Here is a 7181-nt window from a genome sequence, read left to right on the forward strand (position 1 = left end):
GAAGTGGTATTTGTTTTGAGGTGTGAATCATAGACCAGCGAGGTATAGTATTTGTATTATCTTGTGGTTAAATCTAAAACGTTCCTCTTGTGCACCCTGTGGATCAGCAACACAAAAAAAGCAATTAGGATTTAGACAAATCTGCTGTAAGGGAGGATTTTGGATCGCTCCATTCTCCCGTGCTAAGATGTGAACAGAGCTACCATTGAAACACATAGAACCTTACAACAACTATGGCGTCATGATGAGGCCGTGGAACTGAAAGATATTACCACAACTCGAAAAACCACATGAGAGAACTATTAAAGCCATTTACATAGTTTTCCAAAGGAAAGACTCAAGGAAAAAGTAATGGGATTGCATGAGGACTGACAAAAATACAGCAATAGAAGTTGAAGCCCCTACAATGAATCTGCCTCTGATAATAAGCAGGCTTTGCACACTCTCCGGCCTTTTATTGCCAAAGCAGACATCAGGGAGTGTCCTCTCTGAGTAAATTAAATGTATATCCGGCTACAGTGACGGTCGCATCACTGAGTCAGTCAGGATAATGGAACCAGGGCGTACAAACGATGACCTTGAGGTTTCTCGTCCTTCGGTTTCCTAGATGCACTCTAACCATAAATCAGAGATTCTGACACCTCTGAATTACCCTTTCAAATGGATCGTCCTCTTACATTACTCAACGATATGTCCTTTTCAATGACCCAACGCTAACCTGACCAGTTCTGAAAAGAGAAGGAAAGCCACAGAATTGAGCTGAGGATACAGGTTGTTTCCATTTGTGCCTCTTTTAAGGGGTAATTCTCAGTGATAATGAGTGAGTGGGAGTACTGGATGGACATTGCATTCCTGAGAAATTGCTCTACCTGGTGGGTCCTTGTTTAAATAAAACTTTTGCTAATAATTACCCCAATGATGAACACTTTTAAAGACCCCTAAATGTTGAATTAGGGTGGTCCACAGTCCACACTCTGAATCAGTTTATCTATAAATTCCCATAATTTTATAGACTGGTTTATTTAAAACTGGTTTATTTATGTATTATTCCCCTGGGTACAATTTGAAATAATTCCTTTGTCTTGTCAGAGTAAATCAGGAGTTCTCATTGCAATATACGTAATAGATTGTCCATGAAATACTTTTAATAATTGTATCTGTGCTTATAATCCCTCAAATGGCATGGTCACGTTCCCTGAAATGTACCTCATCTCTCTTTCACTAAAATGAATGTAACACTTTTGGTGTATGGACAGACATCCAAAGAATGAAAGTGGCTTTTAAACCTCCTAGTCAGTAGCAAATTCAAGGTATTGTAACTTCTCTTGCTATTAAATATCCACTGAAATGAATGGACACTGTGACCGGAGAGCGTACAACCCCGAACCTTGTGTCTTACATATGAAACCCACACGAAAACGAAGTTCACTGAAGACCTTGAGAAGATTTGAAAGGACAGATTCAACTCTGAGGCTGTGGGTTTTTTAGGCACCCCAATTCTGATGAGAATTGGCCTGCTTTTGGAAACGTGGCCTGGGTGTTTACGTCCAGATAGGGCTCCGGCACACTGAATAATCCACCGCAGATAAATTACATCTGTATATTCATAAGCAAGCAGTTTAAACTCCAATGTTTATAATACACTGTAAATTGGCTGATTTTCTTGTCACATTTCATTGAAAACTTCACCTACAGCATATGTCTCCACCTTTTGAATCTCTGCACATGCAGATTTTCAGCACAGATATGCACATTCAAGGTATAATTGCAGTATGACAAATGGCATACCATGAAACAGCACGTCAAATGAAATCCTCTCTGTGGGGAAAAATAACATGATATTGCTCATTACTGTCTCCACGCTGGAATTTTCTGCCATCTTTCTAATTTACCTTTCCACAGGCAGCGTCACAAAATCCTGTTCCAGTGTAGACTATTTATTGCTCTAACTTCTCACTCTAATAGGCATCCTAATGAATCAATATTCTAATTAGAATTAAGAATTGGATTTAAAGCTAACAATTAATACAGGGGAAGTTGGGGTTTAACTTGAATAAAAAGCCATTGGAAGCCTGGTGCATGGACTTCCTGAAGCAGCGTCTGCTTTAATGATTTATAAACAGTATACATTAGAGTGACACACAGGGAGCGCTGTTTTGAAGTCACCACGCCTCTTTTTACGACTCCTCCACCATTGTAAAAAAAATAATCAATATTAATGTATACATTCGTTTTTTCTACTTGTATTATATTAAAGACACCTTAATGCATACGTTTAAATTATATTATGTGAGCTTTACATACAAATAAATAAAAAATATAGAAAGATTTTCCTAAAAGTAGAATTTCTGGAGCGTGTTAATATTAATGTCCCCACTACAACAACACAAATACTTAAATACATTTAATTTTGTCTTGAAAACATTTAATTGAAATACTGTAGATTTCCATTCATTCCAATGGAGGACTGCTCCAACTGGGGAGTGCCAAATTATGGCAGATAGGTAGTTTCAAAGTCTCTCATTGGCCAATACATAGCATAAGCAATCTAGTGTTTATATACTGTACATCATTGGTCTACTCCCCTCCACCCCTGGTGGGTGAGCTAAACATGGGCAGACCCTGGTTCTCAGAGACGAAGCAATTTCAGGTCCAGCAAATCATAGTCCTGTGGAATATTCCCCCCATGCATTTAAACAAGCAGGTGTCTGTATTAACAGACCACCACTATCAGAGTTCTGACACACGAATTGGACATGTGAGCTCACCAAAGACTCTTTTAGCTCAAGAAAGAGGATGGTGACACTGTTTGTGGGGATCGGCAGATAGAGGGTGTAGGCTACATGCTACCAGTCATCATCATCATTAACATTGGATCAGTGTGGGAGGGGGACACACTGGTAGCAACACCTTCTGTGAACCGTGAGCAACATGCACTGGGGGGAGAAACATTGAGATACATTGCATTCTGAAAGTATTCAGACCCCTTTCTTTTTCCACATTTTGGTACGTTACAGCTTTATTATAAAATGGCTTAAATGGTTTTTCTCCTCTTCAATCTACACACAATACCCCATAATGACAAAGCGAAAACAGGTTTTTATCAATTTTAGCAAATATATAAAATAAAAAAAACAGAAATATCTTATTGACATAAGTATTCAGACCCTTTGCTATGAGACTCTAAATAGAGCATCCTGTTTCCATTCATCATCCTTGAGATGTTTCTACGACTTGATTGGAGTCCACCAGTGGTAAATTCAATTGATTGGACATGATTTGGAAAGGCACACACCTGTCTATATAGTGTCCCACAGTTGACAGTGAATGTCTGAGCAAAAACAAAGACATGAGGTCAAAGGAATTGTCCGTAGAGCTCAGAGACAAGATTGTGTCGAGGCAAAGATCCGGGGAAGGGTACCAAAACATTTCTGCGGCATTGATGGTCCCCGAGAACACAGTGGCCTCCATTACTCTTAATTGGACTCTTCCTAAAGCTTGCCGCCCGGCCAAACTGAGTAATCGGGAGAGAAGGGCCTTGGTCAGGGAGGTGAAGGACTCCCAGACCATGAGAAGTGACTCTCAGACAATGAGAAATAATATTATCTAGTCTGATGACACCAAGAAAAAAAGTGAAATATCACATTTACATAAGTAGTCATGCCCTTTATTCAGTACTTTGTTGAAGCACCTTTGGCAGCATTTACAGCCTCGAAGTCTTCTTGGGTATGAGGCTACAAGTGTAACGGATGTGAAACGGCTAGCTTAGTTAGCGGTGTGCGCTAAATAGCGTTTCAATCGGTTACGTCACTTGCTCTGAGACCTTGAAGTAGTAGTTCCCCTTGCTCTGCAAGGGCCGTGGCTTTTGTGGAGCGATGGGTAACGACGCTTCGTGGGTGACTGTTGTTGATGTGTGCAGAAGGTCCCTGGTTCGCGCCCGGGTATGGGCGAGGGGACGGTTTAAAATTATACTGTTACACAAGCATGGCACACCTGTATTTGGGGAGTTTCTCCTGTTCTTCTCTGCAGATCCTCTCAAGCTCTGTCAGGTTGGTTGGGGAGCGATGCTGCACATCTATTTTCAGGTCTCTCCAGAGATGTTCATTCGGGTTCAAGTCCAGGCTCTGGCTGGGCCACTCAAGGGCTTTCAGAGGCTTGTCCCGAAGCCACTCCTTTGTTGTCTTGGCTGTGTGCTATGGGTTGTTGTCCTGTTGGAAGGTGAACCTTCACCCCAGTCTGAGGTCCTGAGCGCTCTGGAGCGGGCTTTCATCAAGGATCTCTCTGTACTTTGCTCCGTTCATCTTCGCCTCGATCCCGACTAGTCTCCCAGTCCCTGCAGCTGAAAAACATCCACACAGCATGTTGCTTCCACCACCATGCATCACCATAGGGATAGTGCCAGGTTTCCTCCAGACGTGATGCTTGGCATTCAGGCCAAAGAGTTATGCATAGTTATGCACGTTCAAGTTTTTCACAAGAAAAAATATTTTGCATCTTCAAAGTGGTAGGCATGTTGTGTATATCAAATGATACAAACCCCTCCAAAAACGATTTTAATTCCAGGTTGTAAGACAACAAAATAGGAAAAATGCCAAGGGGGTGAATACTTTCGCAAGCCACTGTATATCACAGGCCTTAATTTGGGAGAACGGGTTCATAGTAATAGCTGGTATGGAATTAATGGAATGGTATCAAACATATGATTTCCATGTGTTTGATACCATTTCATTCACTCCATTCCAGACATTATCATGAGCAGTCCTCCTCTCAGCAGCCTCCTGTGATTAATACAACTCAAATGGAGGGAAATCATCCAAGTGTCTCTAGACCTTAATATGTCCTTAAATGACACAACATGTCTGAAACCTCCCAGGCCTCTTTGTGACTGTCCATCTGTCCAGTGCCTTACTGCCACCCTCTGTCCTCTGCCCTGAGGGGTCATGTCATTAGTGTCAGACTGGGAGGGATATCTGAGAGAAACTTTGACAGTGGGCAGGTTTCTATTGACCCAGGTTTATGTGAAGAAAGCAATGTTGCAAAAAATATAATTGTGTAATGGAACCAGCAGATATGAGACATTTTCTAAAGATCAACAACATTTTTGTCCTGTTTGACAGGGTTGGATGATTGTTATTTTGTCGAGCTTTTCTTGATTTCTTTCTTCATCTTTATTCAGGGATCCCGAGAAGCGCAGCGGTCTAAGGCACTGCATCTCAGTGATTGGGAGTCCCATAGTGCGGCGCACAATTGGCCTGCGTTGTCCGGGTTTGGCCGGTGTAGGCCGTCAATGTAAATATGAATTTGTTCTCAACTGACTTGCCTAGTTAAATTAAGGTTAAATAAATAAACAATTGCGACAAATGATGATGGAAACTGTGTTTTTCGAATAAATGATGATTGCCGAATCATTTGAGGGGCACGTAATGTCATGCATAACTATGAAACTCCACTCCTCATTTCATTTGAAACGCCTACTTCGTACAAAATAAAAAATGCAAACTATAAAAATAATGTTTCTTTGCAGGACAAGGATTGTCTTGACTTTCAATAATGCCCTGCTTTTCTGGTTGGATGGATACAAGCTTCACCATCCACTTATTTCCGATCTACAGGAGTGCAAGTTTCACCATGGCGATACATTCAGGTACATAGGAAGTATTAGAATATGGCAAATATTAGTCAGTTATTGGATTCTATCCATTCTGGCTTTCTCGGGCTTCCTGAGACATAAAACAGATAGGTGGGAGGGGATACAGGCCGTAGCCAATTTATTTACGCGCAATTTGCCTAAATGGGTAACGGAAATGCTTCAACCACTACATTTTTATTCGACACTAGTTTTTTTCTCTCTCGGTGAGATGCCATTACGTACAGCTGTTTTTAAATGCGCCCTAGCATGCCATTGTCGCATCTATTTTCTATGCGATCCTTCTAAATGTCTACAAAAAAAACGAGTGCACAAGTTAATGGAAACCTAGCTGTGATTAATTCCATAGGACAAAAGTTAGAGATAAACGGCTGACAGCAATTTAAAAAGAAAAGATCCTTGCTGGTTTATGCTACTCTCGTCTGCTGAAGGTAATGCACTCAGCACATCTGTAATTCATCCGCATTGAATTCATCACACTTGGAACCATCGCTTAAAAAAAAAGTGGGCGTGAACAGGATTCATTTGATGATTTATTGAAATGCACAAGGGACTGCTAGCCTAGTTGAAAAAGCCATATTTGTGATGAGTCCAATAGGACAACTAATTTAACCCTATTCAGAGACAGAGAGAGCATAACTACATGCACTCTTCCAAGATGATAATTTCCTCCAGGCAATAGCATGCCATTTCAACGTCAAAAATGCTCAGCAGTGGTAGGTATTCAGGCATTAATTCATGTCAGATGGCATGATCATATCAGCCTATTTAAATTATAGGTCCTTCAACTTCTTCAAGGTGTTTGTTGGACAGCAGAGATCACAGTTCTAATTATCCCATCTTGTCACTCTGGTTTCTGGACAGCCCCATCAACTGAGACACTGCAGGCTACCGAGACCAAATATATATATTAAATTACGAGCTCTACTATTCTATATTTCATAACCAATACAATTTTTTTTACCACATTGAAATTGCTGGTAAAATGTACATATCAAATCTAGACAGTAAATGCATAAAATGTAATAGAAAGTAGCACTTCCTTATCACTTGTGTATCATTTTAATGAGGAAACTTGGTGAACCAGAGTTCCTCCACACAGCATACAGCAAGCAGCCTGTTCTCACACATCCCTGTGGAATCCTAATCAGACTGCGGACAACAGCATGGCAAGGTTGTTACAGACCCCTCCCCCCAGTGTCCAATTCCACCTTAACAAATTCCGATCGTGACCGCATAACCGCTGACCCACTAGCAGAGATGCAACAAATGCCTCAACAAAAACATTAATCAGTGTGGTGGGGCACCTGTGCTTTGCCGTACTCCGTCTGACTGTGAGCCTTGTTTGAATATCAGGCGACCTAATTTGGACTCAACATGCATCCTCAGGGAGACGTTTACAGGGCTAGTGTATGAGCAATTAACATGGCCTGCATTTCTATAGACTTTTAAAAAGGCTCTCCCGCTTTGCTGCTTGGTAGAATTCAGTGTTAATTGGGCTATTTCTGTATCTACAAAAACTAATTTAGTTTGT

This window comes from Oncorhynchus gorbuscha, linkage group LG11, assembly GCF_021184085.1.
Source record: "Oncorhynchus gorbuscha isolate QuinsamMale2020 ecotype Even-year linkage group LG11, OgorEven_v1.0, whole genome shotgun sequence".
NCBI lineage: Eukaryota > Metazoa > Chordata > Actinopteri > Salmoniformes > Salmonidae > Oncorhynchus > Oncorhynchus gorbuscha.